A 21,319-nucleotide genomic window follows, 5' to 3' on the forward strand; every position below is an offset into this window, starting at 1 on the left:
CAACCCGCAAAGGGACCTCGTAGTAAGGCGGTAAGGATTTACCGGTACCGGTAAAATACTGGTACCGGTAAACCCTTACCGCCTACCGTGTAATGAGGCCCTTTGACTTAAAATAACAATACATAGGGCCTCATTATGACCCCGGCGGAAGCCGTGCTGGCAAAAACGGCAAGGCTGCCGCCGTAGTCATTTTTTTTTTCCAGAGCCCGGCAATGGGGTTTTACCGGGGTATTTAAGCCCCAGCGGTCCTGATAATTCCCCATTGCCGGGCGCTGGGAAAAATGATTCCCCATTCCCATTCGAGTCCCATTGGACTCAATGGGAATGGGGAGGACAGATGCACCTGCACTGTATGCAACAGTGCCGGCGCATCCGTCAAGGTCTGCGAGCGGTTGCCATTCCGCCCACCAGGTCAGACCTGGCGGGCTGAAAGGCAGCCGGTCACAGAACTCAGAGTATGCCGGTCCGGTAACATTTCCGGTAGCTTACCAGCACCGTTTTTACAGGACCGGCATACTTAGAATTAGGCCCATAGTCCAAAAGCAAATATACATAACACCTATATGAGATTGTCCCGTAAACTTTGCTTAAAACCTATAAAAAGCTGCCCCATAACCAAAAATTAATACGTCTGATTGCAAAAATAATGCATGAATCCAATCAATCATATACTACTAATACATTAGATACAAATACATTATCAAAATACAAAATAACCAGATAAACAGACATATCTAAAATTCTAGGATAGCCCCTATGGTCATTCCAAATGTGACAATGGGCCTCGTTATAACCCTGGCGGTAGCCATGCCTGTAAAACTGGCACGGCTGCCGCCACAGTTGCATCTTTTCTGGCACCCGCTCAATGAGGAATTACTGGGTAATTCCGACATTGCCGAACCCGGTAATTCCGACATTTCCGGACCCAGTAATTCCTGCATTGCCAGGTGCCAGTTCATGTCAGTTCCCATTCCCATTGAGCCCCATAAGGCTATAGGGCTCAATGGGAATGGGGACGTTGGAGGCACCGTCAACCTGGCAGGCTGAGAGGTGCCCACAAGCACAGCTCGTAGTATGGTGGTCTGGGAACTACAGTACTGGCATGCTTACCAGTATTGTAGTTCACAGACCGCTTTGCTTATAATGAGGCCCAATGTATCTCTAATATTCAATGAAACTTTCAGGAACATTGATAATTTCCAGGCTATTAGTGAAAGGGGACCTAGACAGGTAAACACAAAGAGGATGAAGTGAAAGGGCAAGAGAGAAAGTCAAGGTGGACATGGAATAAGGAGAGAATAATGCAGGGAGAATGACAAGAAGAAAGACAATGAGTAAGGGAAAAAGGGAAGAAGGTAATGAAGGTAAAGAGCTAGATGAGTGGCATGGTGAGAGTAAAAATCAACATGTAAGAGTGATGGAGTGCTGGGTCTGAGAAAGAAAGAAGAGAAAACGTGATAGAGGAAAAGCAATGAGGAAGAGGGCATAACGAGTGCAAAAGACGACTATAAAAAAGAATAAGAGATACAGAGAGAAAGACAGAGAAAGCGAGATGAAGGCACATATTAACACTGCACAAAAGAAAGAGTAGAAGAAATAGGGGAAAGAGAATGGAGCAACATCAAATGCAATATGGAGATGGTGAGGGTGTACACACACAACAAAAAACCGTTGGCATGCAAATGGAACATTATGAGTAAAAGAAAGGGATACAAGCAAGAACACGCTGGAGTAACACACAATAATGCACACCATCATATGCGCAGAGAAAAAAACTGACAATCAGCAAACAGAAACACGTCTTAGATGCAGGCCCGAGATTATATTTTTCTTCCACTGGCTGCTCAACTCATTTGCAAAATTCTGCATGTACCGTTTAGCATAATTCTTATATTTTCCTTAAACTGCCAAGGGATTCTACTGTGTTTGAATAGAATATGCACATTCTGTAGTGGTAATCTGCATTTGGTTAGTTCAGAGTTTGCAAACTTTGGACATATCATGAAGTAGTATTCAGATACTGAAAGGGGGACTAAATGTGCCTAATGCATCTAGATAATATCTACTAAACTCTGAGCATAAAGAAGCAGGAAAAGGCATTGTTAGCCTAGAAGACATGGGGCATCATAATAAGATTGTCGGTCCGGTAACAATGGTACCAGTAAGCTTGCTTGTACCATTGTTACCGGACCGGCAAACTACGAGTTCTGCTCAAGGTTGCCTTACCGCCGGCCCAGTCTAACCAGGCAGGAGGACCGGCACCCGCGAGCAGACCAAGTTGGATGCACCAGCACCATTCATGAATTCATGGAGCTCAAATGGGAATGGGGAGTAATTATTACTGGCAACCGGCAAAGGGGAATTACTGGGTCCAGTACTAGAAAATAGGTTTAACCACTGCACAATGTAGATATGTAAACTGACACTGGCTGTTAGATGATAGATGATGATAGTCATAAACATCACATTAACAGTGTAGAGACGTGTCTTCAGCCAAGTAGAATTGGTGCAAGCGCCACCCAGAGCACATTTAAACATGCTGGGAGTTGAACTGTGGTGGCATCGCTTGTGGGAACTGTGGAAATATGTGTTGCTGTTTTTCTGGAGGGGGTGTACATATGATTTTTTTGTTTTTACCATCCCTCCCATAAAAAAGTAACAAAAAATACAAAATATCACAATTATAGTACTAACAAATAAAACCCCAAAAATAAACACCTACACAATGGCATATTAAAATGTGTTCTTTTTTAGTTTGCTCTATTGTTTTGGCTGTTGAAGAATAAATATTGAAATGAGGGCAGACATTTGAAAAGTCGTTTTCATTATTAAGAATGTAATTCTCTGATGTAGGAAAGGTCATATGATACTTACTGAGACATTATTGGGCCTCATTACAAGATTGCTGGTAGTCATGGCGCTATTTGCGCCATGACTGCCACCAATAACGTGTCCGGCACCGGTCTCGTTCAATGGGGACTTACCGGTGTAGTCCCACCTTTGCGCGACCGGTAAGTCCCCATTGAAAAAGCCATTCCCCATTCCCATTTGAGCCACAATAGGGCTCAATGGGAATGAGGAAGGCGCTAATAACGGTACTGCAAATTGCAGTACCGTTATTGGCTCTGAATTCCCTTAACGGGTCCCGTCCATAACGCCTGGTCAGACCAGGCGTTTAAGGAGGGACCCGCTAAGGGAACTCATAGTAGGGCGGTAAGGGATTACTGGCACCAGTCTCCTTACCGGTGCCCGGTATCCCTTACCACCCCACTCGGAATGAGGCCCATTGTATAGTCTCTCTATTATCTTTTAGGTAGGTGGTGCACCATTCCCTTATTAAGGAAACACAGCTATGCTACTCCTCCTTGATCTGTCGGCGGCTTTTGACCTAGTGGACCACACAGTACTCTGCAAACACCTAACGTCAGCCGCCCACTTCTCAAGTGAAGCCATAGCCTGGATTCAATCATTTCTCGACAACAGAAGCATACGAGTCTTCTCCACCTTAGACTCTGCAGACCCAATCCAGACAACATGTGGAGTCCCACAGGGCTCTTGTGTCTCGCCAACGATGTATATCTTTACTAAACCTCTATTCAACAAATTGGACAGACTGGGAGTCACCTACACAAATTATGCAGACGACACCAGATCCTCATCCCCCTTTTGGACAATTTCACTACGGATACAGCTTTAGTAAACAAAATTTACACCCTCATTCAGGCATGGATGGCAACCCATGGCCTCTGCCTGAATGACGAAAAAACAGAGATCCTCATTCTAGGCTCACCCAACAATCTAACCATTCCAACTACAGCTCCTTCAATATCTATGGCAATATAATCCCCGTCGCCAAAGAGGTGAGAACCCTCGGTTTCTATTTGGACTCCACTTTGTCCCTAAGGAAGCAAGTGAACTCCCTGGCCTCAACCGCAGCCTATACCTTTAAACTTATTAAACCATGCAGACCCTTCCTCTCACCAGCTAGCTGCATTATCCTAGCCAATGCACTAATCCTCTCAAAACTGGATTACTGCAATGCACTTTATGCAGGCACAAATAAATAAATCATCAATAAACTTCAAACCCTACAAAACAATGTGCTCAGAACGGCCCTGAACCTTCCAGCTAGAGAGCATATCTCGAATGTGCGGAGAAAGTACAACTGGCTAAAAATTAGCAATAGGATCACCTTCAAAATTGTCACAATAACATTCAAATGTCTGAACAATGCAGCCCCCCATACCTTAGGGATAGAATAATAAGAAAAACCACTGCACGACCAACCAGAACAGCCAACTCTTTCTGCCTCCAAACCCCTAGATTCCGACAAAAAAAAAACAGGAGGTAATAGCTTCCCTGTGCAAGCAGCCCAGTACTGGAACGCCCTACCAGCTAAACTAAGAAGGGACAAGCCCTACAACAGCTTCAGCTACCATACCCGCACCTGGCTCTGACGCAACGACCTCTGAAACCGGTGACCCTGAGCATTGTGATCTGATGACAAACGTACCCCTCCACTCTTCCACGTAAAATGTACATAATGTATTTACTGTATATAATTTGTTACCTTTCCACCCTTACATGTATAGAATGTACATAATGTAATTACTGTATACAATTTATGTTACCAACAACCTGTAATATGCAACCTGTAACCAAGTTCTAAGCATTCTTGTTATTCTGTGCGCCCAGCTACCCAAGGGTTTTCTGGCACCCTATAAATAAACAAACAAACAAAACAAACAAGGGAGAACCCATTAATGGGGACAGTTATCTTTCCAAACAAAACAAACATTAATAAGTAATGATCCGTGTGAGCCTACCCTGCGTCAACAATGTAGTATACTGTGTTGACAGTTGGTGATGATGTTTTGCAATTGAGTCCCAGCGAATGGAGATACCTATCTCATACTTAAGATTGGTTCATCAAGCAATTGCTCTCTATTCAGAAACATATCTCCTGAGAAAAAAAGTAAAAATTGATTGATCGCCTTTCCCCCTGTGGAACAGAATAGATGTAAAAATGCAGTATGTGCCCCCACAGCTGTGAGAGAGGAGAGAGTAAAAACAGAACCTGTGCCTACCCACCTGAACGGAAGGAGCTATATAAAGACTGAGAGTATGCACTGACCACTGAGAGACAGGAGATATGTAAACATAGAATATCTGCCCTCATCCCAATGAGTAAGGGGGATGTGAGGAAATTCAGAATAGGCTCATACCTATTTGAGAAAGGGGAGATAAAACAATGGGCCCCATTACACGTTAGGAGGACCCTTTCTGGGTCCGGGTAGGCGGTATGGGGATTTATCGGGTCATTCCGACCCTGGAGGACCCGGTAAATCCCCATGCCAATTACATTCCCCATTCCCATTCAAGCCCCCATACGGGCTCAATGGGAATGGGGAAGGAGCTAATAACGGTACCGCTATTAGCGATACCGTTATTTGCTCTGAAGTCCCTCAGCGGGTCCTGTCCTTAATGTGTGGTCTGACCACAAGTTAAGGACGGGACCCGCTGAGGGACCTTGTAGTAGGGCGGTAAGGGATTACTGGCACCGATGCCCTTACCGGTGCCGGTAATCCCTTACCGCCTACCGTGTAATGAGGCCCAATGAGTCTGTGCTCTCACCTCCTGGGAGTGGAGAGACTTAAACATTCAGTGTGTCCCATCACTCATGCGAGAGAGGAGAAACATAAAAACGGAGTGTTAACCTACACAACTGCAAGAGAGGAATGATGCAGACATTGCGTTTGTGCATTCACTCCTGCAAGACAGAAGAAATATATCAATGCATTATGTGCCTCCGTGCTGAGTGAAAGGAGACACATACAATACAATGGGCCTCATTCGACCCTGGTGTTAACCAATGGCGCCATTAGCGCCATGGTTAACGCCGGTAACTTACCGATTCTGCCATGGTGAAATGGGGAATTACGACCCCATTCCAAGGTTGGCGGGGTGGTAGTTCCCCATTTACCATTGGCCCTTCCCCATTCCCATTTTCACCCCATAGGGCTCAATGGGAAAGGGGAAGGCGGTAATTACGGTACCGCAAATTGCGGTACTGTAATTACCTTCCAGGTCCCTTTGCGGGTCCCTAACTTAATGGCTGGTACAGACCAGCCTTTAAGGTCGGGAGCCGCAAAGGGACCTCGTAGTAAGGCATTAAAGGGTTAACGGCGCCGTAACCTTTTACGGCGCCGTTAACCCCTTAACGCCTGGGTCATTATGAGGCCCAATATGTGTTTCATCCTTTCAAGATAGGAGAGATGTAGAATTTTAATTTGTGCCCTCACTTGTGCAAGAGAGGAATGATGTGGAGTGTATGACCTCATACCTGTGAGATAATAGAGACATAAACATTGTATGTGTGCCCTGACCACTGCGTTGATAGTTTCCTGTCAACCCCGAAATTCAGGAGATATGAATATTCAATGTGTGCCCTTATCTCTGTAAGATGGGACAGATGTAAACATGAAGTGTGTATCCTCACCCAATGCGAGAAAGGAGAAAAGTCACTTTAATTATGTGTCCCCGTTCCTGAATGAGAGAGATATATAACATTGAGTGTGCCCGCTCAATTACGAGAGAAAATAGATAAAAAATGAGTGTGTGCCCTCACCCCTGTTGGAAATGAGAGATGTAAAAATTGAGTGTGTGCCCCCACTCGAGCGAGAGAGGAGAGACAAAAAAAATGTGTGTGTGCCCTCACCCCTTTGAGACAGGGAAATGTCAAAATTGGGTCTGTGCCCCTGCCAATGTGAGACAGAAATCACCTAAATATTTAGCATGTGAATGATTTGCTTAATCATTGGAAAATATACGGTAAATTGTTCACACTCCTCTGTTATGCTCTGATAGTAGACAAACAAAAATGCAGCACAATTGGTGCTTCACACACAGAAATTGGTGTTCATCATCACCCCAGTCACCATCATTCATCATCACCAAAATGTAATCTCCAGAGCCTAAACCTCCTATAAATTGCACACTCTCCCTGTCCACTGTGACCCAGCTCATTGTCTGCATCAAATATGATCTGCTGCTGATTTTGAGGAATGTAACGCTGGCTCATGAAATCTAGAGTTTCTTGCCATAGTCAACTGGATATGGTGTTCATACATTTTAGTGAATGTTATTTGTTTTACATGGGCTACAGAGAGGTTTTACCTATCGCCAGAGACAATGACACAATCAAAACTAAAACACACGTTAACTGTACACTAGCTGGGGATCAGCTGAGGATATTAATGTCTAAATGGACAAATGCTGCTGCCCACACAGACATCTTGGAAAGCCAATACTGCAGTGGGTCATTGTCCTTGCCAATTTGGAATGTGTCATTCGAATACATCTTCACCATTTGTGCAGCTGTACACCCATTATCACTACCTGTTGTTATTTTAGAGACATATGGAAGAATGCATAATCTGGAAGTGAGTCAGAAAGGGGTGTGTGTGTGAGAGGTGTTTACCCTACATTGGACACCTGCATTTGCCACGTGTGCAGTGTAGATTGTCTTACTGGATGTTTGGGATGCTGAGCTATTGTTGTTGTTGTTGTTGTTTGTCCTTCAAGCCTTTGTTATGCAAGTAAGTGATCTTGCAAATGCCTCTCAAGTGCAGTCGTGCACATTCCAAGTATAGGCCTCATTATGACCCTGCCGGTCCGGAAACAACAGTGGCAGTAAATCCGCTGCCACCGTTGCTTCCGGACCGGCTGATTCCGAGTCCTGCAGGCGGGAGTTGTCGCGAGTAACGCCACACGCCTGCAGGTGGAAATGGAAAACACCGGCTCCGTCATAGACGAACCAGTCTTTCCATTGTCCCCATCCCCACGGAGTCCTAAAGGACTCCGTGGGAATGGGGATTTACGGAATTCCGCCTACAGAATTACCGGGTCTGTAATGCCCTGGTGATTCCAGCAATCACAGGACAGAATGGTATTTTGGACTCATAATGACTCATAATGAGGTCCTATGTCTTCTATTTGTGTTGTACCGCTCCCCACTGTCTAGAGTGCAACCATTTCACATGAAAATGGTGGTCAACGGATGACGCCATAAGAGGCTCAATGTTTACTTTCATGTTTTTTACATTGGGATTTCTGAAATATTTCCCTCAGTTTTCTAACCATTGGCACCATGTTAGAACTGCCTTTTTTATTATGTTCTGTTCCTCTTTTGTACAGGTTCACCTGGAGCAAATATATCCATAGAAGTACCTTAGTCAGAGCTCACACACTCAATGGCTTCATCAAAAAGTTATAGAAAACAGCAGACATTGCCCATGAGCTGCCCCTGAGTGAGAGTGAAGAGGACTCCATCCCATGCTCATCTGCGACTATAGCTGTATACACTTACAGAATTGCCTTGCATATTTAGCTGGTCAAGCATATGCACAGTTGAATTCTAATGGGTCAGAACAGGCACTATTTCCTGTTGGTGTTGGAATTTGTACTGCACCTACAATGCATTTGAAGCATTTCTAGTGATGTATGACTGGCTTAAATGAGACCATATCAAAGACAGCGACGTAATCACTGACAACAGGGAAAGAACATTTATTTTTTAATTGTGCATTTGTAAGGTGCTTATACATCAACTAAATTGTGCTGCAAAGCACGTGTAAAGATTATGTTGCAAAGCACGTGTAAAATTCGGCACACATATTGAGTTCCCCAGCTTAATTGCTGCAATGCCAGTAGAGTCATTGTCTACTGCCACATTTCAAAATTCTAGTTGGCAACTAGTTAGCCACTGTAGCAGCACTTGTTCAATTTGATCACAGATGTCTGCTTCCGTGTGTCTCCTAGCATAAAGGAATTGCATGCACAAAGTGGCATGTCGGTGTACAGCATGCAGCTGCTCTGATGACTTCCATTGCTCACCACTAGCGTGGAATGTGACCTCGTGTGCTGTTACATCCAAGTAATCAGTGATTTTTCCACTTGTCCACATATCCATAGTGAAGTAGACTTTCTCACCCTATGACCTGTACATGTCATTTCTAATCACAACTACTGCATTATAGAACATAGGTAAATCTTTCCATGAAAAGTCTTGCCAGCAGGCATCATCTGCATCATCCCTTCCCACCAGTTTTCTGAAACATTTATGTTCAAGAAAGGCATGAGCACAAGGTCTACTGCCAGCATTATCATCAATTTAGCATTAGCACCCATACTTTTGGATAGTTACGATGGCATTCTGAATGCGCACAAAGGACTCGCTAAGGTTGGGCTGGTAAGATCGTCCCCCATTACTATTTTTGTTTTCCATGAGTCTGATGGCAGTATCAGACAAATACTTCACCACTTAACTTTTTATTACAAATGATCATGGCAAGCCTGGTTAAACCAAAACAACCCAAAATGGATTTAATGATAATGATAGCATAAACAACATGTGTTGCATTTAATATATGTCAGTGATTACCACAGGTAAGTGAACCCAAAACATTCAAACAATAAACATACAAATAAAATCGATAATTATAGTGATGCTTGGTGCATATTTGAAGTATTACGTATCTCATCAGTACATCCCGTTAAAATTAAGAGGGCAAATGTATTGGAATTGATTTGAACTACAAAGAATACATTCCCTGTGTGTGTAACAGACACTGTGCAGTATAAAAAGTCAACATGACTGTGTTTTGGCCTTTAGCCTATTCTAATGGCTGTAAGTGAGATGGCCTTCACCAGGACAGGGAATTGCATTCTCGGCTCCAACAAACTCTCCTGTCATGATATTCTATAAAGACAAAAATAAATTGCTAAGTGTGGGTCCCTGTATGGGAAATAAATTAAATAAGCTCTGATAGTAGCTAGAAGAATGTCCCACAGGGGGGAATTTACATTGCCTGAATTCTTGTAGCATATACAATCACTAGTATAACCACACTTCTGGTTGTGGAAATTCCAGTCCAGCATAGGTGGATGTGGCATAGGACTGCTATTCAACTAGGTCAAGACCTACAATTAGAAAAACAGGCTGTAACTAACGGTGAGCATGGGTGATAATGTAGTGAGCATGGGTGCAACTTTAGCACCAAATGTAGCCAATTTGTTAATGGCAGATTATGAAACAAATCACATCTATGCTGATACCAACCCACACAAGACCTGTATCCAGAGCTGGCGGTGGTACATAGACAATGTGCTCCTCATCTGGACAGGCACAGAGGAGCAACTTATGACTTTCTTTGAGTGGCTCAATCAACGCAACAGTCACATCAAATTCACCATGACATGAGACCACCAAGCCATAGACTACTTGGACCTACATATATATAAATCTGGTCCAGGTCTCAAAACAGAATTATTCCGTAAAACAACAAATTGGAACAGCATATTACATTATGTCAGTTATCAACCTGCAGATATTCAAAGCAAAACATCAACATGGACAATTCCTGAGAATCTGGAGAAACTGTACCGACCAGGAGATGTTCATTAAACATTTAGAAGGACTGCAAAAACATCTCCTCCAAAAAGTCTTTCTGAATAAAGCAGTACAACACACCCGTAAACGGGCAGCCAACACCTACAGAGAAGCTTGCCTAACAGCAAAATCAAAGGAACAACTAAGGAGACAGTTTTGTGTGACCATGTTTAGTCCAATTAGCAACATTGTGAAAAGCACCATTAACACACACTGGCACCTCTTTAATAGGTTCTTTGTCTTGGAAACCAGTGTGTGCTTTAAAAATGAATAGGAATCTGAGAGAACATCTAGTTAATACCTATCAAGATCCCAAAATACAGCCATCATTAGAGAATACATGGGGACACCCACCAGTGAAAGGACACCACACATGTGGGAAATGTGTAGCATAATAACAAGGGGGGTCCTGGGAGTCCCTCTGCCAGACATTAGTCCTGGTTACGAGAGACTTATCCAGAGTCTTTAGCTCACTATCTTTCACAGAGAAGAAATATCTCAAACATATCAGTCTTTGTCCTGCCCTGGGGCAGTCCAGCACCGAAATGCTAGGCAATTCTCCTCTGGACAAGAGTACCATCAGAAACCCCAGACACATGTTTCGGTCTGGTTGGACCTCATCAGTAGGGTGGATCTGTGCCTCTCTAAGAATAGTGAGCAAGGGGTCCACATCTGGATTCCCCTTTTAACTTAGGGTGAAACCCAAAGTTACTTAAATATGCAAATTAACAAGGGGGGTCCTGGGAGTCACTCTGCCAGACATTAGTCCTGGTTACGAGAGACTTACCCAGAGTCTTTAGCTCACTATCTTTCAAAGAGAAGAAATATCCCAAACATTTCAGTCTTTGTCCTGCCCTGGGGCAGTCCAGCACTGAAATGCTAGGCGATTCTCCTCTGAACAAGAGTACCAACAGAAACGCCAGACTCGTGTTTAGGTCTGGTTGGACCTCATCATCTTGTTCAGAGGAGAATTGCCTGGCATTGTGGTGCTGGACTGCCCCAGGGCAGGACAAAGACTGATATGTTTGGTATATTTCTTCTCTGTGAAAGATAGTGAGCTAAAGACTCTGGGTAAGTCTCTCGTAACCAGGACTAATGTCTGGCAGAGAGACTCCCAGGACCCCCCTTGTCAATTTGGAAATGTGTAGCATGTCAGTAGACCGAGACCAAACGTTCATCCAACTATGCCAATGTACATTGCGACCTTAACACATATACCAATAGCAAAAGTAGAATGGCAGTATACATCATTCAATGCCCCTGTGATCTAGTTTATGTCGGAACAGCAAAAATACCTGTTAAACAAAGGTTCTCGGAGCATTGCTGGTGTATCTGACATCTAATGGCAGATAAATCCCTTGTGGATCAATTCAGACAACTCAAACATACGGATCATGATCTGAAGTGGTTTGTCCTCCAAACTGTTAGCTCCAGCAGGAGAGGCGAAGACAGTGAGAAATGACTAGGGGAACTAGAACAGAGATGGATTTATTGGACATTGTCTGTCATGGTCTCAATGTAGCCATAGAGTAGAATGGACTGTTGAACCGATAACCCAGCAGATTCTACAATAACAAAGGATGCCACATCTCATCTATTAAGACAGATTGCTAAAGGAGCAAGAGTGGTTAAAATAATGTATGTCCACTAGAAGTACGTGTTTCTTGCCAATTAATCATCTTAGACGATGACACTTGACTGTCAGTGTTCCATGTTTTGTCTGTGGACATATGCTCCAGAAGGAAGAATGTGATTCAAAAATGTATAAGAAAGAACTGTCTGTATAACCTATGCATGTGAATCTTCCTTGTTAATATGCATCCTGGTGAACGGGTCAATGGGTGCATAGGAAGACGATACACAAGTTAGATGCTTCACCTTGGCCCCGCAGTGACAGAACAACACTGGCAGCACCCATTGACAGAGTGTTCCTAGTCAAATACATTGTGACAATATTGTCTGAACCCAGGTTGCTCAAAGATAGATCAAGTCTGTATAGGTGGAACCTATGGCCTGGTATCATTATTGTCCATAGACCTAAAGTGGTTGCAGATCATAGAGGGTAAATATTGGAGGAAAATCGTGGGTCTCCCAGACTGTATACCAATGGCAACAATTAGACTTGAGTTAGGCCTGATTTCATTTAAAGCTATTGTGTTGAAAAAACGAGCGGAAATGTACATCACTATGTGTAATAACCCCAACAATAGATTGTTGCTTGCACTACACCAGGAAACAACTAAAGAAGATACGACATGTCAGCTAAAAAAAAGCATGGATGTACTTTTTAAAGAAATATGCTGGATACAGAGGAAAGGGCAGGATATTGTAAAAATGAATCATGCACTTGCTAGGCGCATTGAACTGTGGGACTGGCTGGAAAATGATGCCCATTTGAACACCTTAAAAAGGTACAAGTTGGGATCCCATTTGTTATATTCGTTTAAGAAACCTCAACAGTACATGAATCTCTCGCCTTCCCCAAGACTCAGACGTTTCATACTATTACTGAGACTGAATCATTTGCCAGTATTGTCAGTAACTGGGTCATTTACCAATACACCATGGTGCGACCGATGGTGTAGGATGTGTAAAGATAAGGACGCTATAGAAACGGCCAAACATGTACTGTCAGAATGCTCTAGTCTCGCTGAGACATATACTAGACTCTATGGGAGATATGTATACAATCTTGATACCATAAAGGACATGGCTTTTTGGGTACAGTGTATCAATACAAGGAACATGAAGGTGTATACCGCGATGTACAATGTCTGGCAAAAGGTGGAAAAGCTCCTGGAACTAACCGCACAATAGTGATTTGAGATATTCTTTAATTCCATACATGCACACTGTAGAAAGCTTAAGTTAGATTGGAAGCAGATGTCATCTTTGAACCCACATATTTTAATTTGGTTAACTGAAAATCATTGTAGACTTATGCATTTTAAATTTTTTCAGAAATGATATTTTATTTTATATAGCATATCGGCAATTATAATTGTAATTGCAGTTAGATTGAATATGTATCATAGATGTTTCTGCACTGTTGTCATAGTATTGAATTTGTAGAAATGACTGAGGTGAACTGTTTGTTTGTACTTATTGAATTTGAAAAGTTTACTTGTAAACTATAACACATTAAATAAATATAATAATAGTATAGGTGGAAGAATGAACAGATTCTTAGATGTTTATTTTGGAATTAATGTGTAAAATGTAGTTTTTCAAGGTGTTCGAGATCACAATGTGTTATACGCATGCTGGTCGAAATGGCCTCATTAGATGCATGACCTTGGCACCGCTGTAATAGATCCATGCTGGCAGCACCCATTGAACGTCTAATTATAATCACAGCACTTTTTCCAGTTTATATAGTTGTAAAGAGCTTGGAATTAGTTCTCAGCCATACATTTTAATCATATATTTCAATACCTACGAGACACAAGTTATGTAGATTGTTGTACCACATAGAGATCATTTGTCAATAGGGGCCCTGGTTAACATCAATTGCAGGGATCTGTTTCTTCTCGGAGTGTCCCACTGTAAGATGGCCGTCCTAGAGGTACAACCCTTGACTCTACAGTATCAAGGCAGCAGGCTGCCATGATGCCCAATTTGGAAGTTTCCAGTATGGTGGCTTATGTGGTCCAGCCACTTTCACTATGATCACAATACTTGCGCTATGACGTTTCGACTACGCATTCCTTTGCAGAGCTAGGCTCATTTACACACGCAGGGAAGGCTCATTCAGGACGGCAATATATTTTAACCAAAATGACTTAGGCCATTTAGAACCTAGACATTAGAGCTATTCAAAGTATGATTTATAAGGGTTAGAGAGCACACATTCCAACTACCCAGGGCACGTTAGACCGCCAGCCCTCGAGTTTTATTGGGCATTGTTTGGGGTAAACAGATAGCCATCAACAGATGTGAGTTTTGAATTAGTTATGGAATTGGGGAATTTTGAGTGGCTGTATTTTGGACCCTAAGATGCTGATAAACCCATTTTACTATGCTCTCAGTAGGCTTGCAGACAAGAGGGGAAGACTAGGATCACTAGTGAACCAGATTCAATGTGGCATTGATAGAATTCATGGGACACTACTCATAATTGGGGTAAGTTCTCTTTAGGATCCTCTGGGATGACTTAGAGGGTAATGTTTTTTCAGTCTACATGGGGAAGGTCCCTAAAGTTACATCCTGTTTTTCTAATTGTAGGTCTTAATTTAGGCGAATAGCATTCCTATGCTGCATCCACCTAGGATGGACCGACATTTCCACATTCAGAAGTGCGGTCCTACTATTGATTGTATGCGCTAAAAGAATTCAGGCACGGTAAGTTCCCCCGCGTGGGACATTGTTCTAGCTACTATCGGAGCATATTTCATTTATTTACCCGACAGGGACCCACAATTAGCTATTTATCTTTGTCTTTATAGAATATCATCACAGGAGAGTTTGTTTGAAATCAGATTGCAATTCCTTGTCCTGATGAAGGCTGTCTCACTTACAGACATTAGAATAGGCTAAAGGCCGAAACACAGTCGTGTTGACTTTTTATACTGCACAGTGTCTGTTACACACACTGGACACTTACTATTTGTTGTTCAAATCAATACCAATACAATTCCCCTCTGAATTATAATGAGATGTACTGATGAAATACTTGATACTCCAAATATGCACTACGCATCACTATGATTATCAATTTTATTTGTATGTTTATTGAGCTGGACTGCCCATGCGGGAGGGACAAAGACATATGCAAATTGATATTTCCCATCTGTGAAATGTACAGTGAGCTAAAGTTTGGCTGCAGACTCTCGAGTGGGTACCTTTCCAAAGAACAGGTCAATGGGCTGTGTTCGTTCTCTCAGAGGGGCGCTTATGGAATATTTTTTGATTATTTAAGGGGCTTAGGTTTAGTCACCCTAAGTTTCCCAGGGTCATCCAGACATGGAGCCGTTGCTCACTGTGCTTAGAGAGGCACAGCTCCACCCCAATGATGAGGCCCAACAAGGATGGAACACGTGTATGGGTTTGCTGTTGGTACTCTTGTTCAGAAGGGAATTTCCATAGCATTCGGTGCTGGACTGCCCATGTGGGTGGGACAAAGACTGACATGCAAATGGATATTTCCCCTCTGTTAAAGGTACAGTGAGCTTAAGTGTGCTGCGGATTCTCGAGCGGGTACCTTCCCAAAGAACAGGTCAATGGGCTTTGTTAGTTCTCGCAGAGGGGTGCCTACAGACTATTGCTTGATTATTTAAGGGACTTAGGTTTTAGTCACCTTAGGTTTCCTAGGGTCATCCAGACGTGGACCCCTTGCTCACTGTGCTTAGAGAGGCACAGTGCCTCCTCAGTGATGCGGCCCAACAAGGCTGAAACACGTGAATTGGGTTGCTGTTGGTACTCTTGTTCAGAAGGGAATTGCCATAGCATTTCGGTGCTGGACTGCCCATCTGGGTGGGAAAAAGAATGATATGAAATTCCTCCTCTACACTATTAATCAGTTTTCTGAAGCAGGTAGTGTGTTGTTTCACATTGCCAATCAACCACGCACTAATGGCCAACACCCGTGATGAACAATTTTTCCTGCACCCTCGCATTTATTGTGTTCTTCCAAAACAGTTAAACTGCTGTTGTTTTCGTGTGAGTGCACTTGTTCAAACGAGTTATCTTAGTGCAGGTTCCTCCTCCGTATTCCTGCTTACTGCTCAAGCAGATGGTGTGCTAAGCCAACCAACTTGCCACTAATGCCCACTACCTATTAAGAAACCACCTCCAAACACTTTTTTCAGGACCCACAAAATATTGTGTTTCCCCAAAACAATTCAACTGCGTGTTTTGTGTGTGAGTGCCCCCATTCAAACAGGCTGGCCCAGTGCAGATTTCATCTCCATTCTACTGTTCAGTGTGCTCAAGCGCTTGGTGTCTTGCACTACACAGCAAATCAGTCTGCCACAAATACCCACCACCTTTGATCAGCACCACCTTCAACATTTTCCAATACCCCACTTTTGTTCTGCTCCCCTCAAAATCAATCTGAAAGGCTGAGTGATTTTAACTGGTGTTTGCAAAATATAAAGTACAATTATATTATATTGAGCACTACCTAAAATCACCACTACCACAGTTCTTTCCTAGAATGTGCAGATTGTCATCTGAGCCATAGCAAAAACTTCATGGCCATTTGCAGTGAAGATGAATGCAAAGTAATGCTAGATATCCATCAGTAATGCATGGCCACTTTCCTAATACCTCTTAGAATGCACCGTAGATCTGAGCGTGGTCAAGTGCATGAATCAGGCCAGTGAAATGGCACACACATCATCATCAATGTTTAATAAGGCTTTCATCAAAAGACAGTATACCTTCATTATGTTCATCCCATTCAATGTTATAGACATTCACTGAGGAAACACTTTACATAATATGAAGTTATTGCAACAGATCTAAGCCCGCAGAGTTTCCTAGGCAGCAGACGGCATCTATCCTTTTAGGAGCTGTTTTTCAATATGTTTCCCTTGTGGTTAAAACCCCAATCAATGCTCTGTATAAGAGAGACGGAAGATATGCTTGTGCCTTCTTTCCTAATCCTTATTTTGTTCTTTTCCGAAAGTTGAGTGCGGCATATTTCGTAGAGCACTGAGCACAAAGGGCTGTCCCTGTGATTCTTCCCCACCCTGAGTACATTACTCCCATAGACTGGGTACATTAGAATTCCCAAAGCGACCACAGAAATGCAAAGAGCACAGGGGGTGGGTCCATCGAATCACATCCACTGCAAAGAGGTGAATACTGGTGCCTCTGTCAGTGCAGTTTAATTGAGGAACTCCCCCCAGACCATCTTAAGGGGTTCATACTGTATCATTGAATTGGGTTCCTTAAACAGGGTTTAGGGATGATTAAAAGAGACACTTATTTATTTAAGCAACAATCAACCCAAATGAAACTAAAACCATGCACATTAATTCTGGATACAACTGTAGGCTGTAATTTCTATGTTCAAACATGTAGCTGTTAAATGTAATGTGATATTATGTAAAGTGTTCTCATGCAGCACCCTTCTGACATGCTTGTTGAAATCACATTGCCTGGCTCTGTAAGAAAAGATTGAGTGGGGAGTTGCTAGTGGAGTAGTCAGAGAGGCACAGGAGAGTCCTGTGTTATTGATGAGTAAGGGTCGGGTGTACTTGTGTCACATCCTGGGATACCTGGCGTCTTTGGAACCGATGGAAACGGCGCCCTCCATTACCGTTTCCATCACGTTCTGCAAGACGCAGAGTACAGGTCTAGTCTTTCGTGCGATGCTGCCAATGCCGGTTGTTATCTTTTCGTCACTTCCGGCATTGGGCGCGTTGCAACATCCTGTTTTCCAGTGCGTCTGCTGTTGCCGGCACTTTCTCCATTTACTCTACCTCCCGTTTCCGCCCGCCTTCTGTTGTTTTCTTGCTGATCTCGGTTTCTCTTTCTAGTCTATCCATTGTTTTTCCCTGTATACCTTTTGCCCCAGCTTCTGGATTGACCTTCTGTGTACCGTCTCGGCCTGTATTTAGGATTGCCTTGCCTCGCCCTGAGTTGCCTTTGCCTTTCGGATTGCCATCCAGTTTTCAGACCTTACCTGTCCCTGGACTGCTCCTCCGGTGTCCTGTACTGTGGCAAGCTATTCCTTGCTGCGTCTTCTTCTGCAATCTACCTTTCAGAGTGGCCTCCTTTCTGCTCTGCTTCCCTGGTCCGCTGACATACCAAGACCATCACTACAGTCCACGGATCTTCTTCCAGAGCAACCTAGTTCCATTTCCTCATCCGACTTCGACTGCTTTGGGTTTTTTTGTGCCTCTGGCTTTTTCCTCATCCTCAAGCGGCCGCAGATGATTGCCACAGTTTATCTACAAGGTGACACTGTGGCGTCCTTCCACGGTCGCCCTTATCTACACAAAAAAAAGGAGAGAACCAGGCCCAAAGGAAACCAGAAGCCGGCACTTCGTTGGGAACACAGAGGTGAAGTGGACGGGGAGGAGGAAGAGACAGAGTCTTCAGTAGAGGAGGAGTACACAGCAGACCCTTCTGACAGTTTGCAACGCCCTCAAACCACGATGGCCACTCCACAGCAAATACAAGAACTTGTAGCAGCTGTTCAGAGCCTAAACTTGGAATTCCAGAATCTTAAGACTGCGAACACCACACTACAGCAAAGGGTCACTGAATGAGAACAACCTATGACGGATTTACCTCCACTTCCCTTGGTATCAGGGAAATTTGACGGCACCCCCAAGAAAGTTAAGGAGTTTCTAGATGCCTGTAATTTACATTTTTCTTTTCGAACCCAAGCATATTCTTCAGGCCATGCCAAAGTTGGGTTCATGATCACCCGCATGACCGGAAATGCACTAGCTTGTCTACCCCTCTGGTCAACCGGGCTGATCCGGTAATCCAAGATTATGATGATTTCAAAACACTCATCTAACAGACGTTTTTGTGTACTGAAAGTACCTACTGGGCATCTGAGGACCTTTTGGTCATTAAACAAGGGAACACAGACTTACTGTCGTACATAACTCAATTTAAACAAATAGCAGTGGAAGCAGGATGGCAAGAACAAGCACAGTATGCCATTTTCCGTAGAGGGTTGAGAGAGGACCTGAAGGATGAACTGGCACGCATTGAACGTCCTCTTACCTTCGCGGATTTAATCACAGCCACTCTCCGTATTGATTTCCGCCTAGCAGAACGGCAAGCCGAACGCAAGAAGACTAAAGGCTATTTTTGTCTCCTGCTGTCTCCCTTACCCCAATACCACCTCCTTCTACTCGCTCCTCCAGAGACTAACCTATGCAAATCGGAACCACCCGTGCCCCACTCATGGCTGAAGAATGCAAGAGACGCCGAGAAGCTAGGTTGTGCATGTACTTTGGGTCATCCACCCATCAACTTCTAGCCTGCCCTGATGTGCCTCCTAGTCGGTCGGGAAACGATTGCCCTCGGTAAGTGTGGGGACTCACTACTGAGGGGTGATCCCTAGTCCCTATGCCACCCTCTCCGTCACTTCCTCAGAAAGGACAGAAGACGCACGTCTTATGGTGGTGGCAGTGTCTTTGCTTGTTGAAAAATCCACGATCCAGACCCAGGCTCTACTAGATTGTGGTGCCGCTGGGAATTTTATTGATACCCAATGGGCAGAACAGAATGGCTTAGTCCGCATTGCCAAGAAGGAGGACCAAAAGGTTGAGGGAGTAGACGGCAAGCAATTGAGCTCAGGACTAATCACCCACACCACAGAAGAACTCACTATGTTCATCAAGCAGCACTCAGAACGTGTAACCTTTGATATAACCCGAGCAGCACACTTCCCTATTATCTTGGGCATTGGTTGGCTGCGCAAGCATAACCCTACCATAGACTGGTCCAGGAACCTACTGAGTTTCCATTCCTCCTTTTGTAAAACCAACTGCCTGCCAAAACCTACCTATGAAGCTGTTCAGACTACATGCAGTAGCGAGTCCAAGAGGGTTCACTGACTGCCATCCCATCTCAACGAATATGCGGAAGTGGTGACTGAAAAGATTCCTCTAGAATTACCTCCACACAGACCTGAGGATTGCTGCATCGATCTCCATCCTGGGGCTTTGGTTCCTTTTTGCCGAATGTATCCTTTATCTATACAGGAAAGGCAGTATCTGCGGGATTATTTGGACAAGAACCTGGCCAACAAATTAATCAGACCTTCTAAATCTCTAGCAGGGGCATCATTGTTTTTCATCCCTAAAAAAGGGACTCATGAGTTACGCCCATGTATTGACTACAGGGGTGTTAACAAGGTGACTATAAAGGACCGATACCCCATGCCATTAATCACAGAAATCATTCAAGCTCTCCAGGCTGCTACAATCTTTACAAAGCTAGACTTACGTAATGCTTACCATCTCCTTCGTATTCAGACAGGAGATGAATGGAAGACCGCTTTCAGAACTCCCTTTGGCCTTTACGAGTACCAGGTTATGCCTTTTGGTTTAGTTAATGCACCTTCCATTTTCCAGCGCTTTATGGACCGGCTTTTTTCTGACATACTAGGACATACAACTATAGTATACCTTGATGACATTTCAGTTTTTTCAAGAACCCAAGAAGAACATGACTCACACGTCAAGGAAGTCTTCCGGAGGTTGCAAGAAAACCATCTCTCCGTCAAGTTGGAGAAATATGTTTTTTCTGTTTCTTCAATATCCTACCTGGGCTTCATCCTTTCTCCCGAGGGCATCGCCATGGATCCCCAAAAGGACAGATCCATCCTAGACTGGCCACCACCCAAGTCAGGTAAGGATGTTCAGAAGTTCCTTGGTTTGGCGAATTTCTACCAGAAATTCATTCTCAACTTTTCTCAACAGGTGGTACCTATAACCTCACATCTTAAGAAATCTTCCTCACCATTTCGTTGGTCTTCCCAAGCTGAAGAGAGCTTCCAACAACTAAAAAGATCCTTCTGTTCTGCTCCGATACTCCGGCAACCGGATCAACATCTTCCATTCATCATTGAAGCAGACGCTTCAGCAGCCGCTGTGGGGGCAATATTACTACAAAGCTGCCAAGGAAAGGAACATACGGTGGCCTACTACTCCAAGACGCTGTTATAGAGCGGGAGTTGTTGGCTATGAAGATGGCCTGCTTAGAATGGCGCCACCTTCTCCAGGGAAGAGAACATCCGTTCACCATCCGAACGGACCATAAGAACTTGCAGGTTTTACGCTAATTCGAATGCTACAACACAAGACAGGCCAGGTGGGACCATTTCTTCGCTCAGTTCGACTTTGATATAACGTACATCCCCGGCGAGCAAAACCTTGTAGCAGATGCCTATCCAGG

Source organism: Ambystoma mexicanum, chromosome 8 (genome assembly GCF_040938575.1).
Source record: "Ambystoma mexicanum isolate Mex_15411 chromosome 8, UKY_AmexF1_1, whole genome shotgun sequence".
NCBI classification, from domain to species: domain Eukaryota; kingdom Metazoa; phylum Chordata; class Amphibia; order Caudata; family Ambystomatidae; genus Ambystoma; species Ambystoma mexicanum.